We start from the raw sequence: 27012 nt of genomic DNA, 5'->3' as shown, positions 1-27012 counted from the left end.
TGCATCCAAACTGATAAATGAAACAAGAAGAACTTGCAGGATGACAAGCATAGCAGAAGCAGAAAATCTTCATTTCCAAGCAGTTACATTCAGTATCTGTTTTACTTCAGAAAGATGCATGCAGCTGTCTAACATTTGCTCAAGCCCTCAATTTTGGGTCCCATTTCAATTCCTTCAGGCTTTCCTACACCCAGAGTTTATCTGCAAAGTGGGTGAAATTAAGATAAATTTTCCCCAAAACTATGAGATTACTGCAAAATCAATAACACCTCCTTTTACTTTTGCACAATGCAAAGTAAAGGATGCATGAAAACTACCCTTGTTTGAGAGAATCTGCTCATCTCCTCTCAGGGAAAGCAAGGAGAGGGAGGGAACAAGGATTACAGAGGTGATGAAGGGTGTTTTAATTAAAGCACAGCCAGTAGTTTGGAGAAAACAGGGATTCCTCTCTGCCTCACAGAATTATGACCCCTCTTGGACTGAAAGGCTGGTTCTGGGCTCCCCCAGAAAAATGGAATAATAAATAAAATGGAAGGGAGGCCAGTGAGGGGGCAGGAAGATGCTCAGGAGGCTGAAGGAAGCAGCTGGGTGGAAGCCAGCAAAAGCTAACGGGGATCTTAATTGCTTCTAATTGCCAGGCTCTTCATAGGGATTGTACCAGGTAATTGAATCCCTCCAAGGATATTTCTGGTTATCAAACTGTAATAAAATGCTCAGCTAGACATCATTCTCAAGTGTATAGTAAGTAGGAAAAATACCTCTGTCTTTTTTCATGAGAAGAGGGTACTTCATAAATATAAAATTGTACTCAACTGCAGTCATTTGCCAGCAGACTACCCACAGCTCCTCCCTATATGTGCTGATCTTTTGTGGTCCTTGTTTACTAGTTGCAACAGAAAAATAGGAAATGGCTGGGATTTTGTGCTGGAATGCAACCTCATGGCAAGTGTGGTCAGAAATTTGGGAAGTCCCCCAGAAACGCCAACTTTCCAATTATTATTCAGAAAATAGAGAGACAAGAAGGAAGAAAGCCTGTGAGACAGAGGAGGAATATGACATCTGCCTCTTGATAATCACCTATAATGCCTGAGAGAAAGGAAACCAGTCCAAAAAGTACTTATTTGCACTGTGAGAAGAGATTATTCTGAAGGAAACTGACTGACAGCTTTGGTTTAGAGTCTCACTGGCATAAAGATGTGAATATTCATGAAAGACAACGACTTAGAAAATGTCTTGTTTCTGCAGAGAAGGACAATATTGGGCTAGTTAATTTAAAAAAAAAATTGCAAAATATGATAGAAAATATGAGTTCCTGGCTGCTTGTCTTTTCAGCTTAGCTCAGAAGCTACTCCTCTGCTAAGATGGGGAAGCTCCAGAAGACTTGTGGCAGCCAGAAGGTTGGTCAGATTTAATTGCTGGCTGGGAAATATTCTGCAGTTGCAACTGGCCTTGTCTCGCTGGACAAAATTAAGGGACCTACTCTTGTCAGTTGCTTTAAGTGCAGACCTGGGAAATGGAGCTGGGATGCTTAAATACAACAGATCATCAAGTGAAAAACAATTAATCAAAAAGAGGGTGGAACAGCTAAAGCAGATCCCAAAATTAACAGCAATTAACATATTCTAAGTTATACTCTTGAACTGTCCTGCAGGAGCCAGGTGCAAGCTCATTTATTCCATTAGTTGTGGGTGTAATTCACCTGTGAATTTGCAGGTTAGTACTGGGTGATTGATACAGGACCTCAGTTTCTAAAGAACTCAGCCTTTAATATTATATTTTCTTGAGTTCTCCCTAAATGAATCCTAAATTTCCTTTCTGCCGATATTCTTTTCCAGATCTTAGTGTGTGAAGTCGGGAAGCCTCTTTCTCTTCCCTTATAGAAACTCTCACTCTGAGCATTTCTTGCTCAAAATTTCTGTGGACAAAATGTCTGTGATAAGGGTGCAGAGAGATGCTGTGGTAACATCTTTCTTCCTCTAGCTGACAGTGAGTATCAACTATTTCATTTCAGAAAGCCTGGCACATGCTCACATTCCCGTTAATGTCAGAAGGATTACTGTTCTAATTAACCTCATGCTCAAGGACAGTTTTGGAAAGGAGTCAATGAAGCTAAAGAAAACAGTTTTAATAATGCAAATTAGCATTTTTGCATTACTGTCTAAATGCAGTGCTTGTTCTGTTCAAAGAATTCAATAGAAGCTGTGGAAAAGTGAAAACTCTCAGTTTTATGCTGTGTCTTGAACTGTGAGTTTTGAATTGCCAACAATTTAGAAGTTTGGTTTGGCTTGCACAGATGCTCAGAAGATGATCCTCTCTTTGGTCTGCAGAGGGAGCAGATAATTTTCTAAGGAAAAGTGTTTCTTTGGAGTGTTTCAAGAAAAACTGAAATCATAAGTGGATTGCCTGTCTGTTGATGGATCAGGCTGTTCCTCTGGAATGAGGGCGAAGAAAAGGGGTGTGAAATGGTTATGGGGGAAATGGTTATAGGGAGAAAGAAATGAGTAGAAATACCTCCCCTGTGTTACTCAGGTTTTGCATACATTCACTTGTGGCTGTGCATGCACAAGACCAAGATTTTCCCCTTATTTATCCCAGAATAAGCCTGGAGTAACTATCAGAATTCACAGACTCCTTCTTGCCTCCAAACCATCCCACCCTTGCTTTTTGAACCTTCTCCTCAGCTGAGGCCATCCTTGCATGGCTTTGCACTACCACTCATTGGGCCTTTAGCTGCCCTGGCACTCCTTCCCAGGGCTCAGCATTCCAGCATTGTTGGCATCACAGCTTGCAGACCACGTTTTCCTGGCTGTGCTGCTGATAGGGGATTACTGCAGCAAAGCTGGACTTGGCAAAGCCTCCAGAGCCAGGCTGGCAGGAGCACTGTGGGCCTGGCAAGGGATGTGTCACTGCTTCCAGGTCCACTGTCCCCTCCTACCCTGTCACTGAACTGGGACTTGCATAAGGAAGGTTGTTTAGCAACCTCATTCCCTGATTAAACTTGTTTCAGGTAAAAAAGTCCTTATCTTAATTTCATATATTGGAGTATTAGGATATTTCTCAATTTTTAATGGGAATTTAATATTAAAGGGATTTTTGTAATGGAACAGATCATTGCAGGGTTATCTGGCACTCCCACAGTTTCATTTTGTCATTTTTAGAAACCATGTGACATCTACCTTGGTTTATCTGCATATAAAATTTAGAAGTGTGCACATGTGCTGTGAAAATTAGTGGTAGTCTAAAACTTGCCAGGGAATAAAAAGATTTTACTTTGCACCCATGGTATCCTTGAATCCAAGATCTTGGACTGCTTTACAGGTGTTACCTGGTGCCAGTGTCTGGAAGTCAGCAAACAGGACTGATTCAAATGGTGTGAGAGTGGGACGGACAGACAGACATCCTGTTTGGTAGTGCTATCATTTGAACTGATGTCAATTACTGGAGCAGGTTTTTAGGATTAGCTTAGCCCTGGGGAGGGAAGGGTGTGGGCTGCTGCCACATTCTCCAATTGGAGCAATCTTAGAGCTCTTCCAACTGCAGTGAGGAATGACTACAGCAAGATGTGGAGGAGATTGATGTTGATGCTCCTCCCCAGAGCCACCGAGGTTCAATAAACAGCTTCTGCAAAGCCTTCAGAAACTTTTTGGGTAGCTGTGGCAACAGAGTAGTCTCATTCTTCTTTGTTATCATAATGATTGTTTTGAAAGATTTGACTTGCTGTTTTTCAAAGAGATTTTCTACCTGATATGCAGAAAACCACCCCGAGGGGGAGGAAGAACCCTCTCCAGTGAAAGACTTCCAGTTACAGCCCAGAGTAGAGACAAGTCCTCCTTTTATTTTGCCAGTTACCTGCTTTGCAGGCTGATGACTCAAAAGGATTTAAAACCTCTCAGTCTCTCAGCTTCAGAGGTGAAACATTGGGCTTGTTCTCTTGCTGTGACCTCCAGGAAGTTTGGCACATTCCTTAAGTGAGATTGACCCCAAGTTCCTTTTTCTGATGTTTTTGGATTAAGCCAGACTTGGCATTCACGTGGGCTGTGATACAGGCAGCATTCCCAAGCTGTGATGGTTTGTCATGGGTCAGCACAAGTGAAAGCCTGTTCAGCAGAAGGTCGTGGAATTGCAGCAGGACTTCCTGCAGATTAGTGCTGAAATGTGTAAAAGCAAGAGGAGGGAGCATGGCTGAGCAGGCTGGAGCCCTCTGGGTTCCACAGATTAGCCCTGGTGTGCTGTGATACTCAAACACACTCAGAAATGTGTTAAAAGCTGGTTTATGAGCAAAACATCTCTGGGGTGCTCCAGGCTGCCTCACAGACTGCTCAGCTCCCCGTTGTGCCACGCTGGACTGAGCGTGTTCCTGTGACACAGGCTGGTGTTTCCAGAGGTGTTGAGGCCAGTTAGACACATCTCCCTTTACTCATCACAGCTCTCAAAATGCCAACAGAAGCTGCTCTGGTAGCTGAAACCTGACAGAGTTGGGAGCCTGGGAATAAATGCAGGCTGGAGTACAGCAGGAGGCACTGCTGGCTCATTGAGGGAGGAGGATCTGAGATCTCATCCTTTCATGGATGAACCAGGGATAAGGGCTGTGAGATCCCAAGGAGTACCAGAGTCAGATCATAATTTCAGATCCATGGCTCTCAGAGCTTCCTTGGAGAGTGATTGATTCTGGTTTGCTGTGAAATGTCTGACACAGCACTGATAACTCCAGTGTCCTGCACTCCAGCTGCCATTAGCCAGGCTTTCCAGTTGCATCCTTTTTTACCCTTTTTGCAGTGGATTAAGAAGGCTGCAAGAGTGTTCTGGGTTTAATTTATTTCCAGTCCATTGATATTCCTAAGATAGGAAACACAAAATAATTCCAGGAACAGGTTTTTATAACATGATGGTTAGACTTGGGAATAACTTTTTTTTGTTTTTTATTTAGCATATTTGGATTTCTTACTTCTTATTTGAGCAGTGAGGAGTGCTGGATCATTAATAAAGTAATTCTTCATTCATCACTACAGTTGCTGCTGGTTTGAAAATGCAAAATTCAAAATTTGGAATTTTGAGTAAAAGTCAAATAATATTTCCAATATAGTTTCCCCCCTTTCAGTGTTGCTGCTCCTTCCTGAACCCTTCCATCACCTCCCTTCCCTAAGCACTCCCAAAGGAGATTCACTGGTGTTGGTGACCGCTGGCTGTGTAGATCTGCCCTGGGCAGTGCTGGATTGCAGGGGTGCAGCGCCCCAGGAGCCTGCTCATTACAGTGTTCCACGTGTGGTTACCACAGGTGGAAAACACCGAGTCCCTGGCCCAGGCAGAGCAGCCTCATCTCACCCCTGAGCAAAACGAAAAGCCCTCAGCAGAGACTGGAGGACTGGGAAGGTGAGAGCTGGGTTGCCTTTCTTACAGACTTGCTGAGGCTGCAGGCAGGCTCCACAGAGGGAGGCAGAGCCTCAGCCATGGATGGATGGAAGGATTTGTGCATTTAAATGCAGGACTGGTGCATTTAATGCAGCATGAAGAGGAATCTTGAGCACCCCCATGGCTGTGACCCGAGTTAGAGTTGCCTCTCCCTGGCATCTGTGCCCTTCCAGGAGCCCTTCCTCTGCAGGCTTCACAGGCACAGCAGCAGTAGTTTTCTTGCCAAGGCTCACTCTATCTTTGCCGTTGCAAAGTGCCTTTTGTGAGTTTCTTCAGAGTTTTGATTTTTTAAATAAACTTCCAGTATAGTCCATATTTCATATGAAAAAACAGGAAAAGAAGGAGTGTGAGTAGTTAAGTGGAGTGAGAAGAAAGATTTAAAACGCCAGAGAATTTTCAGTTACTTTTAACTGTCTTAAGAGGCATTATAAATAACTATAACAAGCCCAGTTTTTCACCCTTCATTAGTTATTCCAATCCAGCTGTATTTATTGATGGTGATTCTCCAGCTGAGCAAAACTCCATCATTTGTAGTGCTTAAAAAAGTCAGTGAAAGACTAAATGCAAAGCTGAGGTTGGTAGATAGACCACAGCCAAGAAATTTGAAATTCTGTCTCCAAATAATATTTTCCAACCCCCTCCATAGTCAGAGACTTGCTGGGTCCCCACATAACTTCTTAAATTTTTGTATGTAACTCCTGAAATCAAATGTAGACGTGACTTTGTCTTTAAGGAGGGGGTCAGATTTAAAATTAATGCATCTGGGAGCCAAGGGAAATTTTCTAGTTGCTAAAATTGGCTCTGGAGCTGCCATTTCCCAGCACAGTAGAATAGTTCACCCCCATCCAAGAGGTCACAGCGAAGCATGAACTGAAGTCAAACCCCAAATCCACAGACTTCTTGATTTATGGAGCTGCTTTTGCTTTCTGGGAAAGAAGAGCAAGATTCATTGGTGATGAGGATGGAAAAAAATCTTTCATTTTTTTTCTGTCACAAGGTTTAGCTATGCCAATTGTTCCTGCCAGTGATAGGTCAGGAGACCCCAGACAAGCTGAGTTTTGTGGTGCTTTGCAGAGCCTCTCTGGGTTGTGTCTCCATCAGGCTTGAAGTGGCTCTACCAGGCAGAGAGCAGGAGGTACTAATGAGACTGTGAATATGTATTTATGCTAATAGAGGCACATGGGCCTCTGTGGAACAAAAATAAATGGAGAAAATATTCCTGTCTTTACTGACCTCCAGGACTAAACTGCTTCTGTTCTCAACCTCCTCCTTTGCTGCAGAGGTCCAGGAGATCCATTTCCAGCTATGGGAGGGCAGGTGTACCTGCAACTGTTGGGGTTTCCAGCTTGTGAAAAGCCTCAGATGTGAAAGAGAGGGTCAGTGCAGGGGTAAGGAGGGATGGTTCATGTCACAGCTCCCCTCCTCCTTCCCCTCATTAGCATCACTCACATGGTGAGTGCTCGGTGTTACAGGGTGGGAAGGATTTGTACTAACGCAGGTCTCTCCCCATCATTCCTATAAAAACCATTATAATTCCCTGCCCCTGAAGGCCTCTACCTGATAAAAGGCTCTGCTGATCCTGAAATGAAACAGAGAAGTTGGAACACTCATATATCAAAGCCTGCACTGAGTCATGGCAGAACAGATAAACAGGATATTTAAGCACATCTGCTGTTGCATAGGTGAGTCCCTCTGCACCCCCCTGAGCGGCACCAGGATGCTCTGGAGCTGCTGTAGCCGTCAAAACTCCAAACTCTCACCTCAGCAGCAATGGAAAAAAAGCAACAGAAAGTGTTTTCCTCCAATGGATCCTCCTCTGCCCTTGGTATCCATAAGCTGCAGTGGGTGACCGCAGTGTGAAGGTAAACCTTGCCTTGACATGGAGAATGATGAATAGTTTCTATCCTGAAATCCAATCTCTGAAATTGATTGCACCATCACAGTAAATCCATTACTGGAGCAACCCATTTTACCAATACCACATTTCAATAATTTATTTTAGAATAAAAGGCTTTTTAAAGTATCAGATGAAATTAAGACCAGTTCTTTGATATCTGTAAATACTGGAAGCACTGCTTCAGATGGAAGTGTCATAGATACTTCCTGAAAGCAAAATTATATTTCATAAAGATAACAGGCTAGATGGAGAGAGGGCTATGGGGAAGGAGAAAAATCTCATTTAATGTGTGCACCTCCCTTTTCGGGGATGGCCAATTCTATAATATTTATGTAGGCAGACTTGCTCAATGGCTTATATATTTTGAAATTTTGCAGGATAGTAGTTAAAAAATAAAGACCAGTAATTCTGTGAGTCAAGTCTCTGCACTGATGCTCAGACAGGCCAGCATGCTCTTATTCAGAGCTAATGATGTGGCAGATGCAAACAGAGCAGATCAGGACATCAGCACATCCAGCCTTGCGCCCTGTCTCTGCCAAGGGCTGGCAGGGGGCAAGAAATGTAAGAAACCAGAGCAATCTGAGTGTCCCATCCCAGCACCTGGCCAGCTTAGCTTGCAGGGAGTTCCACTCGGTACCCCTTGGTGGACTTTATTGCTTTTACAAAATAAATCCACAGAATGCTCCAAATGAGCTCCTGCTTTTGATAAGGCTCTCCTTTTTTAACAATTTATCTCTGATTACAGTGTGAACATTAGTAAGCGCTATGTTATATCCATGGCTACTCCCAGCACCATGGCCAGACTCTGTGTCACATCCCTTCTCCAGGCAAAGCTACCCCAGCCTGTTCTGAAGCATCCAGGGCTGCTTTTCAGGCACTCAGAAGTTTCCGTGTTCACTCTGCTGTGCTCTGCAGCATCAGAGCACTGAGTAATGGGATCTGCGTTTAGGAAGTTGAAAAAAGGGAAAATGCAAAGCAGGGGTATATCCCCATATTTAATACACATGTAACATTTTATCCTCCAACTTCTGCCTGTTTACAATACAAATAAAATGAGCTGCCCTTGGTGTGACATTCCTTACATTTTTACATCAGCTTAACCCTGGAAAAGCTTAATCCTGGTTTAATGGTCTTTTAATAGAAGTGGTCAGTAGTTTTGTAAATGTTTAAGTGACAGGTTGACAGACATTGAGTTAACACTTTAATCCTGGCTGCAGGCCAAATGGCTACCAAGCTGGTTTTTCTTTAAACCTGAGAGTGGGGCATTTATTTCCAACTCAGCCTCAGGTTAGAGGTGGTGGCTCAGAGTGTTTACAGGAGGAAAAAGGGTGTTGCACTGTGTTATCAAGAGGTACCTTTGGGCGGTGTGAAGCATTTCTATCCCAAACCTTTGACAGACAATTTCCTTTTCCTCTGCAGAATGCAGTAACATTATTACAGGTGTGTCTGAACGCTCTGTAGAAAGATTGTCTTTCTTTTAAATGCCATAGAGTTTCTCTGTAAGTGACTCTAGTATGGAAACACAGAATCATTTAGGTTGGAAAAGACCCTTAATATTGAGTCCAACTGTAAATGTAAAACTGCCAAGTCCACGACTAAACCATGTCCCTAAGTGCCATGTCTGCATTATCAAGAATTCCAGATACAAAGTATTAGAATAAGTAGGTACTTATAAATGTTGCAATTAACAGTGTTTGTGCACTGGGCATCTTGGAAGAATTTCTCACTAAATCAAGCATGAATTTACAACTGAGTTTTTGAGGCAAATCTGGACTGGAGAGCTGATGCCCTCATAGTCCAGATGTGTTCACCTCCCCAGATCACACTGTCTCCTGAGCCAGTTCCTTCTCCAGCTCTGGGAGTGCACACCTGGTACCTGCTCATAAACATCCCTCCCTGGCTGTGCTCATGCAGGAGGAGCACAGAACTGCTCAAGGGTTTAAGGACCAAAGGGAAAGAAGAGTTCAGGAAAGAGACTGGTGCCTCTGTCTTTGAACTCAGTGCAGTCCTGGGAACAGTGAGCTGATGAGCTCGGGCTCTGCAGGCACCACTGGTGTCCAGACCCCACAGGAGTGCGGGGTGGCCCTGCAGTCATGTACTTCCCAAAAGAAGAGACAACTTTGGTGGGGTTGGCACTGCTGAGGAAGGGCCTGAAAGCAGCCAGGACAAGTCATGGGCACAGCTCTCTGTGCCCTTCCCTCCCACACCCTGCTCCTCCTGCAACATCCTCTGAGCCTCAGCTATGGCATAATTTGATTTAATACATTATTCGTGGCAGCAGTTCTCTGAGAAGTACTGAAATAACTTCTTTTATACTCCAGAATATATTTGGATTAAGTCAATCTGTTAAACAGTAAGTTTTAATTTTATGGGAACAGTCTTTCCTCCTTTACAGAGGAGGGATTTAACAGATTCATTAGCTGCTACCAGCTTACATGGGAAACAGTGAATTAGTAAGGACAGCTGGAATATGTTTTAGCTAGTAAAAGAAACTTTCTCTTTTTTAAATTTATGCACCATATTTTTAGCTATACTTTATTTTCCCTTTCATTTTGGAATTTACTGTGCTAAGTTTTTTGTTATATGTACAGAGTGTGTATTTGTACATTTGAATACATGCCTGTGTATAAAGTATATTCGGTTTGGAATTACTTATTCACAAAGGGATAGATTAGGAAAAAGTCTCTCCCAGTGATTGACAGTTGCACTCAGACCATGGGGATTATGGGGGATCAATGAGGATTATCTCATTTACTTTCATTAACCCTTGAGTTTACTTTGCCAGTTCTCTTCCAAATGCCACTCGACTGAATGTTAACAGTTTCTTTTAACAGACAACTTTGCTGCCAAAATCAAAGGCTGGTTTTTAAAGATGTGCTTTAGTGTTCTAAAGTGGTTAGTGATAAACAGAGATATTTAATGTTGAATGTCAAAAAGCTCTGCAATGGTATAAAAAAACCTGTTTCAGAATTTTTATCTACTCAATGGAAACAGAAATTTAACTTCCATAGTAATTTCCTTCCTAATGTCCACAATTTCTTTGTAGGAACTTTTGAACAGAATAGAACTGAATGGAAAATTCAATCCCCTCTCCTTAACAGTTCAATATTCATCTACTTAAATTCTGTACTTTCAAGCATAGCATTTTTAAAAAAAAAAATTCTGTTGATATTGAAGCTACAGATCTAACTCCTGCTGGTGAGAGGTACCAGCCTGAGCCAAATCATAAACCAGGCAGATGAGGTGCTCCTTGCACCCAACCTTTGTACCAGCAAGGAGGGGGTATTATTTCTGTTCATACAAACTCAGCAGCCAGAGAGAGCACCCAGAGTAATCCTCTGTTGTGTCACCATTGCCAAAGTCAGGTCAGCTTCTGGCAGATTTAAAAGCACGAAAAAAGAAGTTTGGTGAAGGACCCAGCTTTGCATTCTGCGTTGGCAGGAACCAGACCTTCATTCTGGCTCAAAGGAGGAAGTTTTATCAAAGTTTTTCTGAATCTCAGTGTATGGGGTATGATTAACTTTCTGCTTCTTTTCTATCCATTCTCTCCCAAGGCTGTGAACAAAATAAAGATGACACCTGAAATATGAACCCTTCTAACAACTTGGAAGAAATTAATTTCGTCGCTTACCATGGTGCAGCACAGTTGCTCATGTGCCTGCATATTACATGTGTAATGCTAATAGCAAAACATGGAGAGAAAGCCACTTAATCCCACTTTTGCTCCCATGTGACTCTTATAGGGAAACATCCAGTCGTGGAATATGTGGAACTAAATGCAGAATGGATATGTATACCCACAGAGGCTGAGCTCAGCCCAGAATCCCCTGGATTAAGGGCTGGATGTAATTTTCATTGTTCATGCTTTGCACAAGTGTCTACTGTATTTCAAATCCTGTGTTATTCCCTTGCAGATCAGGAGTGAAAGATATGGCTGGATGTGTCCAAACAGATGCTGCAGTGCACAGTACTCTGCAGAAAAAATTGCTTTTGACACTTGAGAAACAGTTTATAGACTGGTTTTTTAGGTATTTTTACAAGCACTAAAGAGAAATTAGTTATATGTAAGCAAGCAGAAGGTTTACATCAGATTTTGGTGTGCAAATTTATATAGTTCTAAATTGCTCTTACAAAGTATGAACAATATGTCAGCGACACTAAGGGAAATATTTATTAAAATTCATGTAAGTAATTTGATTAAAAAATGTAATTGAATATAAATTACTTTTACAGATTAACCTAAAATATTAAGGAGTATCAATAGTAGTTTTTAAAAAGAAACTTATTAAGTTACTTTCTAGGAAAGTCTTTCACAGAACCTCTTCCTGTGTGCTCAGGATATGACAGGAACCCCAAGAATGAATTATGAAAAGCATTTCTTAATGCCATGGAAGTCTCAGAAGCCAGTGAGATATCTTTGCTTGAAGGCAAACAACATAAGTAAATGTGTGCAGAGTCATGGCGCTGGGAAGTTTGTGGTGAAACAGAGAAGATACCTGCAGGCACACATTGCTTTGTAGTATTACACAGAACAGATAATATGATCCTGTCAAATATCCCTAAAAAAGCCCTTTGGAAAATCCTGGTGAGCCAGACCTGGAATTTTCAGCCTGTAGGAACTGGGGTACCAGGCTCATCTAATTTTGTAAAAAATTATTTTCTCTTTCCAAACTCATCTTTCTGATTCGATGTGTTTTAATTATAATTGGGAGCAATTGCTTTCTTTCGGATTTTGTTTGGTTTTAGTTTGGTTTTGGTTGAGGGGTTTTTTTTAGATGGTTTTTGGTGCTTCAGACATTTCCAGATGGAATTTGCAACTACCTTTATCTAAGAATTTAGTTGCAATCAGCTAGGGCATGTCCTCTGGTTAAACAAATAAACCCAGAAAAGTTTGGGAATGGAGGAACATCCAAGCTGCTGTCAAAGGCAGCTTCATGCTCTTGAGAAAATTTTTGTGAGGTGCATTAGGGACCCTAAAATTGGACAGTGCCCTGCCTCTGGGCAGGTATTGGCAGGTTCTGCACAGAGCAGGATGCCTCCCAGACCCAGGCTGCCATCATGGCAAACTCAGGCTGGTTTCAGAGTCCCAAGTGCCTCCTGCAAACTGACACCAGGAACCTGGGCTGGTGAGTTTTGTTTCCCAGGGAAAAGGCTGGCATTGGTGTTCAGTGGTACCGGTGACTCCTCTGTAATTTGGAAATTAGGAACCACAACAAAACAAAACCATTTTCTGTCTTAGCAACTTCTCTCAAGTGCAAGAAGTAGAGATTTCCTCCAGGTTACACAGTTACTGACTCTCCAGTCAACCAATTAGTGGCAGACAAGGCTGTGACATCTGGAGTTGGTTAGTGGAGCATTAGCTGTTCATTGGGATGTTTTGACTGGGCTCTTCAATGGGATTTATTGTACTTTATAGTTGTTTATTTTCCAATCAGAGTCAGCCTTTAAGTCAAGATTGCTGCTTCAGCTCCTTGTGAGCAAAAAGAAACACAAAGACTCTCCTCTGACTCTTCAGTAGAGAGGGTTTCTCAGCAATTAAACATGGGCTTAAAACATATCAAGGCAGACAAAGTCAACAGAGAGTGCTCACTCTATGCTGGTGGTGGCAAGAGAGTGAGGTAAACAAGAGTAGGGCAGGTATGGAGATACACCTGGTGCTTCTTCTTGCTTTAAAAATAAAGATTATTCATCTGATGCTGGGGAAAAAAAGCCAGAATGAGATTTCCTTCATTTAGCCTTGAGTAGCAAAAAGCAGAGGAGCAGATGCTCACTGCCACACTCACACCTGGCTGACCTCCAGACCCTGAACCTTCTGAGACTGAAGTCAAGGGCCTGCAAACCCTTGACTCACCCCATCTCACCTGCTGAGGTAGCTTCTAAGGATGTGTGCCTTGCTGGTGAGGGGATGTTTTCATAGAGGGATTATCTTTGAGATTGGAAAGAATTCTGAAAGGATGTTGTGCCTGCCAAGGCCAGTGACCATCCAACACCTGGAGACTGCATTACAAACCTGAATTCACTTGACCTGCAGGAAAAAAGTCTCCCTCTACCCAGTACCCACTGAGGTGTTTGCAATAACACACACAAAGCCACTGTGCAGAAATGTACCTGGCTGTGGGAGTACTTCTCAAATATATGTGTAGAGAGCAGCCAGATTATTCCTCCTGTGCTGAAACCTGAGTTTCACTGACAGTTTTAGGTGCCCAACTTCAGAGAAGTTTGGGGGAAAACATCATACTTAGGTTCTGAGCCTCATTAAGAGGTGGGAAGAGATTAAAGTCTGCAGCTCCTGGTTTTGGGAGACAACTTCCATGTGGAGCCCTGCCTCCTCCTCCTCCTCCTCCTCCTCCTCCTCGTCCTTCCTTGCTCCCTGCACATCACACCCAAGCTGTTGGTGGCATTTGGCCAAGGTGACTGCTCTGGGGAGTCACCTGCTCTCCTGGGGATGCCAGTGGCAGGCACAGGGCCACCCACCTGGAAAGCTGGAGGCTTTCCTGACATGGAAATCAGCTTCTCCAGCACACACCTGCTATCCCTCACAATCCCAGCCATACCTCATTGCCTGGCCATACAAGAGCTCAGTGCAGCTGGGGAGGCTCACAGGGTGTCCTGCAGCCTGCACAAACACCCGGAGCTCGGGAAGGTGTCAGCGTGTCCCTCCCCGCTGATGGATCGAGCAGCAGCTCCAGCACAGGGCTCCCAGCCTCTCTCCCTCTCTCCCTCGCAGCCTGCAGACCTCCACGGCTGCTTCTCCTCTTCAGGCAAGCCCCAGGAGCTGCGTCAGCCCCGCTCACTCTGCTTGGCAGAGCTTCAGCCCCAGTCATTAAACCGCCAGCCAAAAAACCTGCCGCAGCAGACTCACCACCGCTACCTCTTTTATTACCCAGCTCTACACAATCTCTATTTTTTCTTTTATTACCTGGACTGAAGTCCAGCAGAAGTGTATGTTCCACACTTCAGTTCCTAATCCTCACTGTAAGAAAATGAGGACTGCTTTCCCCCCCGCTTTCTTTTTCTCTACCAGTGTTTCCTTTGTGTCTTCATTGAGCTGCTTCAGTGATGTTCAGTCAAGACCAAATATTTTGTATTTAACATAATTTCTCCTGCATTTTTTCCTATTTATCCTAATCAGAAGTGTAATCCACTGAGGAAAATATCCTCAAACTACACTAGCAGCAGTCTAACTGGCCTTTTTTAAAGTCTACTCTGAAATGAGAATGACTTCAGGCTCACAAATGGAAAAACCCAACTCCATTTGAAAGCAGGTATTAAGACTTGACACATTACCAAGTACGTAAAAAAAAAAAAGCCAGAGGACTGAGAGTCCTGCAGGCATTGCACTGGCATTTGAAATTGGGTAATAGATAGGACATTTGGTTTTCACTCACCACTTCACTGGTAATTGTTGGTTTAATACCACAAATTTGATCGTATGGAGCACAGAGAATTTGACCTCTCCTCCCCTTACCTCCAACCACTTGCACATGCTGTTACAGAGGGCTGGCATTTGGAACTGATGCTAAGAGAGACCACATGGAGTCTTTCAGATTTTAGGCAAAGAGAGGTGATCTTAATTCATTGTGATGGGCTTGTGCTTTCTATGTGTGTCTGTAATGTCATCAAGAGCTTCTGAGGGAAACTGCTAACCTTGCAGCCTGTCGCTTTTAATGGAGGGAATAACACATAAAATCACCTAATTTGCTGTGAATGTGAAGTGGCAAATTAAAAATGCCTGTGTCATCACATTTGTCTGGAGGTATTTCCTGACCAAACAAAGGCCCAACTAATAAAGCTCATTCCAGATTTTCACTAAATAATGTGGGTTGTTACATAATAAAGTCTCCATGCTCCTGGCCCTGCTAGAATCCATGGGGAAACCTCTTTAGCTCAACTGTTTGGAGAGGCAGAAAGTATCTGAGCTTATTAGACCTTCATGCATGGAGGGTGTGCATGTACAGTGCAAATTTTATAGATTTGTCTTGGCCAGACGTTTGCCATGGCTGTGTTCTGCTGTGGCTGCCAAGGCTTGGAAATCAGCACTGTGCATGCTACAAGGAAAACTTTTGTTCCTTGGATTTCTCCCCCCCACACGGTATATAAGCTGAAAGTCTTTATATTTGAACTAAATATTTAAATGCTCTGTTATTCAGACAAATGAGAACTTGATCTTGGGTCTGAGCTGTGGAATTAATATCAATACAGTGGAATATTTTTACTTACCTAATGTGTGTTCATTGGGATTTTGCCAATCATCAGGTATGTTTGCACATATGAGGAAATTCTTTGCTTTCACCAGAGTGACTTGGAAATCTGCTGGTGAGGCTACCAGAGACTTTAACTGAGCCTCTGCTGGGCTGGGGAACTAATATGGGCAGACCCAGATTGTTCTCCACTGGAAATGTCTGGGATTTCTTTTATCATGTCTTCCACACTAATAATAGTCAAACTAAACCCCACAAAGGTTATTGTTCTCATTGTATAATTCATTTCCGTATTTTTTTCCTCATAAAAGGTTCAGATTTTATAATTCACATGAAACCATCCCAGGTTTTTTTCCCTGCTGTATACCTGGGGATGAGATGACCTTTGAAGGCTGAAAGGAACAATTGCAAAGGCATGTGAGCAAGGTAGGATTCCTCTTCAAAAGTGACTTAAATCCATGGTGGAAAAAATTACTATTGAAAATAACAGGTAGGCTCCAAAAACACTGAAATTCCTTATAAAAATGCTACCCCAGAATGGGTTTTGCTTTTTGGTTATTTTTGCCTCTTAATTTCATTCTGGAAAAGACAATCTGTGGTGGAATTCTATTGATATCTCTATGGAAAAAAAGCATCCAAAAATGCTAATGTGCCTGCATTTATTTTGAATGAAATATGAAACTGCAGATCTCAAGCACTAGGAAGTAACACGAAGAATAAAGAGAGAAGCCAAACTGCCCCCAGGGCAGAAAGGTACCTGGATTATCACCTGGATCCTCCTGCGGAGGTTCTGCATGATTTGTGATGCTGCAAAAATCCTGGGAGAAAATAATTTGGAGGAATTAGCATTTTAGTGCTTTGTGATGGGAACACATGGAAAGCCTGGATTTGGAAGGAGCTTTCCCACACAGACCCTGAAGGTGAGACCTCCCTGCTTGGCCAAGGTACCAGCACTCACTCGGACAGCAATGGCTGCAGGAGCAGCTCTGTGAAGGTGGTGGCTTTTAAAAGGAAAGTTGGGGAAAAAATGTGAAGCAAAACAAGACGGTAAAATGGTAAAAGGCACAGAAGTTCTTTCTAAAAGATGGGCTGCAGTATCTCTGTGTGTCACCAGGGGCTTGGGGCCGCAGGGAAGTTCATTTGAGGGCGCTGCACACAGGGTGGGAGCTATTGCTAAGAGCAGCCTCACAGTCGCTGGAGTTCATCCACTGCCATCTGTCTTTATTTTACCCATCCTACCCAGCGAGGTGCCACAAATCAAAATGACTTGGTGCGTCATCCCAGCCCTCGCAGGCGGGTCAGGTGGTGTGTGTGGCTGGGCAAACTGCTCCGAGAGAGGCACAGGGCAGGAGCTGGGGCTTGCCAGGGAGCAGCGAGCTGCATTGTCTGCTCAGTATCAGCTCCACTTCTCTAAAGGTCACAGCTAATTGACAATAGGAGCCCCAGTGAGTCACAATAGCTACACATAGTATCTGGCTGTTCTTTGCCTTTTCTGCCTTTTTCTGTGGTCTGGCGCTGGGCTCCAAGTTGTGAACTCCAGAAAGCTGCTGCAGGTGCGATGCCAGTAACTCCAAGCTGCTGATGAGAGTCTTTCCCATCAGCTCAGCTGAACAGATTCTCTGTCAGAAGAGTGATCTCTGATGGCCAAAAAAGTGTGGCATATATTTTTCCCTTTGAGAAATAACTTTTGTGTGTAACGTTGCCAGCACAAATCCCCTTAGTCAGCAATTCTCCCTCCATACATGAATGTTACTGATGTTCTGCAACTGTTCTGCAACATTGCTTTTCTTAGGAAAACAAAATAAAAATTTTTAACCAGAGGCAGAAAACCAGTGTAAGGAAGGCAATACATGGTAACCAGGACAAGCAGATGTGACAGCAAACAAAACAACTGTTTTTTTCTGGTGTTTTCTTGCCATCTTCTCTGAACAGTTTGATGATGCTTGATGGCTGTTTTCAGATTTAAGGCAAATTATTTTTGGGAGTACTCCCTTGCCATCCTTCTCTGTAGCCATGTTACAGTAGTTGCATTAAGTTGATTTTATCACAGCAGTAATTTCAGTGTAGATTTGCAGCTTGTTGCAATGTTTATCAGGACGAGGGACATAAAGACTCATGTTTTAAAGCCAGGAGTACTGACTGATGGGGTTGTGCTTGAATGTCTTGCTAATGAAGTGGGGAAATGCTGAGAATGAGGCTGCTGAGGTGAACCCAACTGATATACACACATTTATCCAAACAGCTATATCTCTATAGTCTCTAGGTTAGTTCACCAGTAGTGCTTTTTCTTTTCTCTAAAACATCCATGTCATGAATCAGAACTTTGGGATAAAGCCCAGTTGCTGCATGCCAGCCCTTGTCCTCTTACAAAAAAGCAAAAAAATCCCCTGAAACTTAGAAGAATTCTTGTCCTTCTCCTTGATTTCCCTCCAGCAGGGCAGGAAAAAGAGTGCTTTTTCTTGTGTTGAAAAGAACACGTAAAGAATAAACTGCAGCCAGGCCCCAACGGGGAAGAAGGATAACGATGCTGAGCTCCTGGCTGCAGCCAAATGGCAAATTCTGGTGTGGGAGCTGGGAATGCCAGGCTGGACTGGGGAAACTCTGAGCAGTGAATGATCCACGGTGTGGGGCTGGGAACCCACCACACAGGAATTGTGTGCTGGCAGCAGCAATGGCTGTGTGCTGGTGGGAGCAGCACCAGGGAGAGCTGCTGGAGCAGCCATGGAGCACTGTGGGGAGCAGGCTGGGCCACCCTGGTCTCTGGGAAACGGTGCCTTGGAGGATGTCTGGCTGTGCCTCTGCTGATCCATGGGGTGCTCGAGGGGAGTCTCTCCAGGTCTGTGTTCCAGCAACCATCTTAACACATGGGAAATTAGGAGATAAAGCAATTGCTTTAGCAAACCTGGATGTGAGTGGCTTAATAAACATATCTGACTTCAGCCCCAGATGTCTTCTAAGCCTTGTAAAATGGTTTCCTGAGTAGCCTGGATAATAACGATGGAATTTAGCATTATCACAGACCTGACAATTGCTAGCTTGAGTTTCACTTTTTCTTTTTCTTCCTTGTGCCTCCTTGCCTTCGCTCCCCCCAGGAGAGCTGAGTCTAGACAGTGAGCTGGGAGCACCAGAGAAGGTGAGGCAGAGAGCACCTTCCTTGTGCATCTGCTCCACCCTCTCATCCAAGTTCTGCACATGTGCTTTTTTCACAACTATTTCTAATTGGTTGTCATGATCTCAGACCTCACAGACTGAGAATACAGGAGAGCCTGTTGGCTGTATAGGAATAAAATATCACATTTGTCTTTCCAATCAACACTGTTTCATTAAAACGGAGCTGTTGGCTGCTGCTCATCTCCTGGGGTAGAAGGGAGGAGTTCCACATTGTGCTGGGGAAACCTCCTGACCCTCACCTTTTCTCCTTACGTCCTCAGAGCCTTTTTTTTCTCTAACAGTCACATTTTCATAAGCAGCAAGAGAGCACTTCTAAACAAGACTCCCAGATATTTGATTTACAAGAAATGAAAGGCTCAGTAAACCACTTGGACTATCTCCTGAGGATGGAAGGGAGCTGTTCCTGTGGGCACGTTCCTCAGATCTGTGCATATGTGTGCATACACCATGGACACAGAGCAGAGAGAAAAACAAATTCATCCAATGCTTTGGTCCCATTTTATGCTTGTGGTGAAAACTGTGTTTTTCTGGAAAAGAGTGTCCAGCAGTAATGCAAGTGTGGGGGTGTTGCAAAAAGGAGTAATTCTTCCACAAAAAAAACTTGCAAGCCTGGGCAAGTTGATAGTGAAGTTAAAAGGCTTCTGAATATGCCAGGCTGGGGAGTAGTACCCCAATGGCAGCAAAACAGCCCACAGTCTGAAGGGATGCCATTTAATTATTAAGAAAGTAGAGCAGCTCAAAATAATATTTTAAACCCAGATTAAATTATTCTGATCTCAGAAGCACACGGGGGGCTCCCAACACTGATGTCCCTGTGTTCTGAAGCTGTACAGCATGAAGCAGGCTCAAAGTGACCCATCCTCCTGTGGGTCTTGTGTACAGCCTAAAGCCCTTTGATGTAGGGTATTGCTCAGCTCACTGGCCATGTGAAGCTCTACAACAATGGCTTTTCTGTACTAATAAACAGTAAAAATAGGGAAATAAAAAAATTAAAAAAAAAAGAAAAGCGAGGAGCAGCAGTGGGCAAGGAACACCTTCCTTCTCAAAACCTCCCCAGTCTGAATTGCAAGGACCTTTTCCACCTGGACCAGCAGCATGAAAGGTCTTTGCTGAGGGGTTTGTGTGGGGTTTCTCTCTGCATCTCCAGTTTCAGCATCCTGGGGATCTCGCTGGCCTCCAGCGCCGGCCCCTCGCGGCAGGAACATGTGAACTCCGGAAGCTCTGCTCCAGGTCTCAGATAGGGAAGCTGAGTACTCGAGTCAACACTTCAAATTTATTGATGTCTTGCACAAATATTTATGAGGCCATTTCCTCCTGCACTGGCAGGCACAGAGCCAGCAAGCTAATTCATGGTATGGTATTTATTGACAGGAATGTTTAATTGTTTTTGGGTAAGGACAAGACTGGGTGCTGCAGCATAGAGAAGGGATGTGTGAGCTGAGAGTTCAGCGAGGGAGTGGGAGCCTGAGGGGCTTTAGAAGCAATTTCCTAATACAGCAAAGTAGGGGCACTGCATGAAGTGCCAGACTGGGATCCTCAGGCAGGCAGAGCCCTTGGCACTGGGTTTTTGCTCTTGCTCCTCTTCCTTGCTATTCCTCAAAAAAACTTCACTGATAGGGTTGAGGAATTAATTCAGTATCCAGCTGGTAACCCTGCAAAACTCTAAAGACATGTCACAGACACATGGAGCATCTTCTGGACCTGCTGTGTAGGTTATTTGACAGAAACACCAATATATCCTGACAGTTGCCCTGTATCAAATTTCTCAGATTTTGTATTCCCAGCCAAAATCTCTCTGCAATGAAAACCAATGGTGCTAAGCTCTAGAAGTACATATTTCAAAACCAGAGGGACCACATGCTTGTAGGCTTCCAGCTCTGAAGTGGTGCCAGGGGGTATCTCCTGTTACAGCCCAGGCAGCTGTGGCCAGGCTCCTTCCTGGCTCACCCCATGGAGCACCAGCTCAGCCTGAGCTGCAGCCCCACAGTCCTTGGTCCTTGGGGATCACAAGGGACAGAGCAAAACACTATTGCAAGGCCCTTTCAAACCCAACATGTGCAAACCAGAGGAAGCAAGAAGGTTTTGCCATACAGGTGACAAGGGCACATTGAGTTTTCCTCCCCACTTTGGCCCTGGGGTGAGAAGATGGAGTTTTTAAGCACGCTGTGTCTGGGCTTTCTCCTTGGTGAGACTTCCTCATGAGCCAGATCTCTGGCTCAGTGGTGAGGGAGGAAACTGCAGGGCACTGCAGGGCTCCAGCAAGGCAATTCCCAGCAGATTGGCACCAGGAAGGGGCCAGCCCTTAGGTGCCTATCCATCAAGGCATGGACAGAAGGATGCAAAGGTGACCAAAAGTAATTTTCTTCCATCTTCACCTTTCCCCTTCCATGAAGCCAAGCACAGTGTCTAATCAAAGTGTTACCCTTTCATGTATGACTAATCACACAGAAAAGTCACTAAAACTGTATGTCCCATAATTACATTACAAAAAATGCAATAAAGTAATAGCATCTTTACATTACCATGGCTGAAGTAGATTTTTAACTAGCTTTGTCACTGGCATGTTAAAAATAAAATTAAAAAAAGCATGGGCATTAATTTAAAAAAGAAATGATATTACAGTAACTCTGTGTATAGTGAGAGTTTCAATTTTAATTTTAGTTCATTATCTTTTTCCTTATTAAGAAAGCTAAATCTGTTTTGTGTTTTCATTATTTCATTAGCTCAAGAAACCTCATCAGTAACTGTGAAAGCTGCCAGCATAAATAGCACAATTTTCATATGTGAGATGGAATAATTTGCTTAACCACCTATTCAGCAGAGGCTGGAGCTAACAATTAGAGAAAGCAGCGTGATTCAAAAATAAGTTACAATTGATTGTGTTTCAGTGGAAATGAAGTTTGGAATGTGCTAATTTGATTTGATGTACACATCTGAGCCATAGTAAGTTGACATGAGACTTGGGACACCTCATGAAAGAAGACTCTTCTTAGGAAATGTACAAAAAATTGTTTAATATAATATTTAAAACACAATTAAAGCAACATGCTAATGACACTCTCACTTCTCAGAATTGACTGGTGACATCTTCTTCCAGGATTTACACTCAGATGGAAAATTTAAGACATGCTCTGCAGTATGAAACATCATGTGCTCTGGAAGTGCTTATGAACTAACTCACTTTGGAGTGAATGTTTTAGAACATCCGTAATTTCAGTGCTTTTTTGGCCAAACTGTACCATTCCAACAATGATCCTTGTGGACAAAATAAGGGCTAAAGCCAAGAGGGTTAAAATAATCTCTGTAGAATCAGTTCATTTTTACACAGGTAATTTTTACTCTTCAAAGACCTTTGGAGGCAGGAAAGGAAGTTTCAAGAGGCCAGTTGGTCAATTCAGCTGAATTTTCTAAAGCCCTGTAAAAGGCAACATTTCTATGTGGAAATGCAGAATGACAGTACTTGGTGAGCCTGCTCTATTTTATCATCACATCCAGAAAGTCTGGGCTGTTCCCAGGTGTGCAGAGGATTTGGGACATGCTGTGGTCACTTGTCAGCTGTCTGCTGGGAGCATGTGTAGGTTAAACCCTTCTCCCTCCCTCATGAGCTCCCTGGCATGTGTGAGTCTTCATGGGCTCCCTTTAAAAGGTTTCTGACCTTCCTGACAACACTTTCCCTATCCCTATCCCTCACTCTTCTCTCCACCTCAATTTTCTTTATGCAACTGTTCTTCCCAAATCAGAAGTGCAGCACTGTTTAGGTTAAACTGCCATGTTCAAGGTGATGCTTGATGGTCTGTTTGAAAGAAGCCTTGGACTGAGGAGGCTCAGTGCTGGGTCTGTGGTCAAAGCAGGCAGATCATCCCACTGGCTGTATGGGTGTCTCCATGAGTCTAAGGAAAAGAGGTTTTAATGTCCTTTTTCATCCTACCTATTCTGGTTTGGCTTGCCCTGGAAGACATTATGCCATGTGAGAGCACGTGTGTCAGATGTTGTTATTTTATGATGATAAATGTCTATAAGGAGCTCCATTATGAGTGAGAATGCAATTAGAGCTCTAAAACCTGCCTAGATAGGATAGCACACTCTGTCTTACAAAGACACATGAACTGCTAATCTGTGGGCAGTGAATCCTCAGTGCACTAACTCTTTACATGCAGGGGCTACTGAGACAAAACCAAGGAAGTGTTTGGTGCAAGAAGCTATATGTGCACTGTAGAAACCCATCTGCTAACCAGAGGACCACCCACAGATCATTGTTTTGGACACTTCAACTGCAATTTTCTTTTATAGATGTCCTGCAGTACAGACTCCACCAGGATTCTGGTCTCTGGCACATACATATGTATTGAGCACACTGACAGAAACCTAATGACTTACATGGCTCAGGCATTAAGAATATATTTCAGAGGTTTTTTAAAGGAGAAACCCTGAATTGTTTATGGAAAGCTCCTTGGATCTCCTTTTCCAGGAATGCATTTATTGTGCTGGTACCACAAAGGCATAGGGATATACCCTGAGGAGGAGAAGCAAAGCTCCCTGTTGTGTTTACTGTTGTAACAAAGCACCAGGGCCTGGTTCTGATCTTACTCATGTCAGTGTAAATCATGAGCACTGTGGCCTGTGGATACATGTTCTCTTCTTGCTCAAGTGATGCCAGCACAGAAATTGGCTCTTTGCTCCTTTCTTGCTACAGGTTCCCTCTTTGCCAGCCCCAGCACAGCGTGCCAGGGCCCTTCTCCTAGAAATGACTTTGCTGGGTGTTGTGGGCTGTTCCTTCCTTCTGCAGCCCCTCAGTGCCTGCTTTCCCCAGGAGGTGCAGAGAGAAGGAGGCTGGGAGCATCTACCCATGAAACATTCATTTTGCCAAGCCAGGTGTGGAGGGTCACTGTAAAGAGCAAACCTGGGGCTCAAGCCTCTGAAACTGCTTTGAAAAATCCATCTGCACCCTGCAGTATTCATAGGATAAGGATGCATTTGGTGTGCCCATCAGTGAATGATTCCATTGATGGTCCCATCTGTATCTCCAGCCAGCTTTCCCCTCTGCTCCCTCTTTGCTGCCTTGTAGCCCCTGGCTTTGCTTGCTGCAGTCTGGACCTTCCTCCAAAAGATGCAGGGGGAGTGACTTTTTGACAGCAGCACAGTCTGGCTGGGTGTGTTCATCTCCTGGGAAAGGCAGCTTGGCCTCAGGAAGGGCAGGCAGTTGTACCAGACCTGGCCTTGAGGAGGTGAATCTTCTCTAGTCCATCCTGGATTTGCTGGGTAACCTGGGGAATGTCTCAAACTGGGCTGTGAAAACTTTTTCTTGGGGTGGTCTATGATTATGGATCTCTACTGCAAGCAGGGGTGTGTTTTAACACAATTTTATTATTGTTTACTCTTTCTAAAGTTTCTGTGCAAGGAATTTGAATGGTGCCTTAGCTCAAGCTGGGGCATTTGTGGTCTGGAAGGGAAGTGAGAATGCAGAGTAACAGAAATGTCCACTGGTAAATTCATGAGAGAAGAAAGACAAACCTGTCCTTTTCTCACTGAAACAAGCTGTTTCCTACTGGTATTATGTCCATTAAAACCAGTGGGCATTTAATCCATAATGGCGAGGGGTTCTTTGGGAGAGAGATGGTTGCTTTAGTCATAATCTCACTAATATTACTGATTTTCAAAATGTTATATTGCAGAGCTCTTAAATTGCACAGAGGCATTAGATGGAGATAGAGGGAGAAATGGTGTCAAGCCTTGTGACAGGTGTGTCCCCAAAAGTGCTGAGCTCAGTGATGGGGGAGAAGGGGCCAAATGAAGCTGCTGCCTGGGACAGGAATTTTAACAGCATGGTTCCCCACTCTGTGGCTTCTCTCCTTGCACCTGGTTTGCTCATGTGGATAGGGAAGAGGCCACAGCCAAAGGAAAGATTTTCCTGCTCAGAGTGCAGATCTGTGTGCTGGGGGCAGGAATGGTGTCCAGCAGGAATGTGAGCACGGTGGAATCGCTCTCCCAAAACCACCCTCTGGGGCCAGAAATTGCATTTCAGTCTCAGAAGCACAGTTGAGGCTGTGAACTGGCTGCTTGCTCCATTTCACTGCGTTCTGGCTGCCTTGGTTATAAATTGCTGTTATTCCTGCATTAGATTTATATTAAGGGAAACTGCACAGAGCTTCAGCCGAGGAGTCCAGCTCATTCCTTCTGCCTGTCTGATCCAGGGATGGGATTTTAGCAGGACAGACAGAAACATTAGCAATGCTCTGCAGTTTATGGGGTGAATTTGAGCTTGTAGGAAATCCCGTCATTCTTCCAGCACGTGCATTCATTAGAGCTAAGGGCACTTATGCAGATGTTGGGTTGGAGGAGGTCACCTCATAACGTCTATCACAGGGCATCCTTTTTCAGTGGGTGTAGCTCTAAGTCAGCAGAAGGCTGAGGGTTTAATTAGACTGTGACACTACAGAGTTATGGAGATTAAAGGGCATTTGACTTCATTTTTTTCACATGGCATTCAGTTTTTAAAATGTCACTGCGAAGTACTTTAGGGCCCTGTTTCATCACTACATTATTTTTATTCCATGCCAATGTCACCTCATTGATTTCTGGATGGAAGGCTGGAGGGCTCAAAGCACCATGGAAATTCTGAGGTTGGCTTTGAAATGAAATCTGGGATTCAGCTCATTTGTCGTCTTGGGGAGTTTCCAGGCTGTGGTCACACAGTGTGTGTTCGTGTATGCAGAGAATGAAAATTCTGCCAGTTTGAGGTTTCTTGCTGGACTAATGACAAATATCACCGCTGAGCCAACGGTCCCATGGCTCATCTAATGTCAGGTGCCTTCAGGATTACTCAGGCCAGATGTGAGTTGTTAGGAAAAATGACTGCTTTCATTAATATTACTTTAAAAATTGTTTTGTGAAAAAGAACTGGGTTTGGCATTTTCAGTAGAAAACTCATGAAAACAAAAAAAATTATTTTGAAATTTTGGGCTTGGTTCTACCTTTGCTTGTTTTTTTAATAATTTCTTTCCTGCTGTCTTGTTCTACTTTCTCATGTTTTTGCACTCAGGACGTGAGGGAAGGCAGAGGAAAGGGTAGAGATCCCATAACACTTGGAGTAACAGCTCTACAATTTAATTTTGAAATCTGAGATTGATTTAAAAGAAAAATTTAAGGTTATCTGAAAAATATTAGGGAGGTAGCTTTCTCAGAGAAAAAATTTAGAAAATTGCCAGCCAGCTCAGCTTGAAAGAGATGTTTGGAAACTTGACAACACAGCATTGCTAGGATATTTTCCAATTATCATTAAATGTTGCGTAGAGAACTGTATAGCATAGAAAGTGGAGATTCCTCCTGTGGAGAAACTTGGGCAGGCAGGGATCATTCAGACATCATGAGCATGGCTTGAAGCTGCTCCTCTTCCCTTGACTGCCTCCAGTCCAAGGGACAAAGCACGTTCTGCACCCTGGGGTGAGAAGCTCCTTCCAGGCTGACACAGCCTTACTCTGCTCCTGGCTGCTCCATTGCCTTCCCTCCAGCAGTAGGACACAGGATTGTTTTATTTTCATTTCTAAGCACTGCAAAGACCTCCAGCAACTGAAATGAGAGGCAGGAAGGCAGAGGCAAACATATTATTGTTGTTGCTATTATTCCTGTCTGCTTTGTGAGGTGCCCAAGAGCAGACTATGAGGATCTCCTGTTTAAATTGGGGTGGTGTTACTCAGGGGCCCAAATGTCTTCCAGCTTGGAGTAAGGGATGCTGCAACAGCTGTTGGGACATGAGATGTTCCCAGGCCAGAACCAGTGAAGAGAAAAGGAAAATAAACCTGTTAGTTTCAGATACTGTTCACATGCAGACCATGTGTCCGTGTGCTGAGTGAGCCTTACTCTGCTCCTGGCTGCTCCATTGCCTTCCCTCCAGCAGTAGGACACAGGATTGTTTTATTTTCATTTCTAAGCACTGCAAAGACCTCCAGCAACTGAAATGAGAGGCAGGAAGGCAGAGGCAAACATATTATTGTTGTTGCTATTATTCCTGTCTGCTTTGTGAGGTGCCCAAGAGCAGACTATGAGGATCTCCTGTTTAAATTGGGGTGGTGTTACTCAGGGGCCCAAATGTCTTCCAGCTTGGAGTAAGGGATGCTGCAACAGCTGTTGGGACATGAGATGTTCCCAGGCCAGAACCAGTGAAGAGAAAAGGAAAATAAACCTGTTAGTTTCAGATACTGTTCACATGCAGACCATGTGTCCGTGTGCTGAGTGAGGTATTTGTGCACAGTGTGCTGGCACTGGGCACACCTGAGCAGCTGTGCACGGGGTGTGAGTGTGCAGGGGTTGTATGAGGGCTCCTGCCCCCAGTTTGAG

The sequence above is a fragment of the Onychostruthus taczanowskii genome, unplaced genomic scaffold, assembly GCF_017590055.1.
Source record: "Onychostruthus taczanowskii isolate IOZ18803 unplaced genomic scaffold, ASM1759005v1 scaffold60, whole genome shotgun sequence".
In the NCBI taxonomy this organism is placed as follows: Eukaryota; Metazoa; Chordata; class Aves; order Passeriformes; family Passeridae; genus Onychostruthus; species Onychostruthus taczanowskii.
This window is presented reverse-complemented; position numbering follows the sequence as displayed.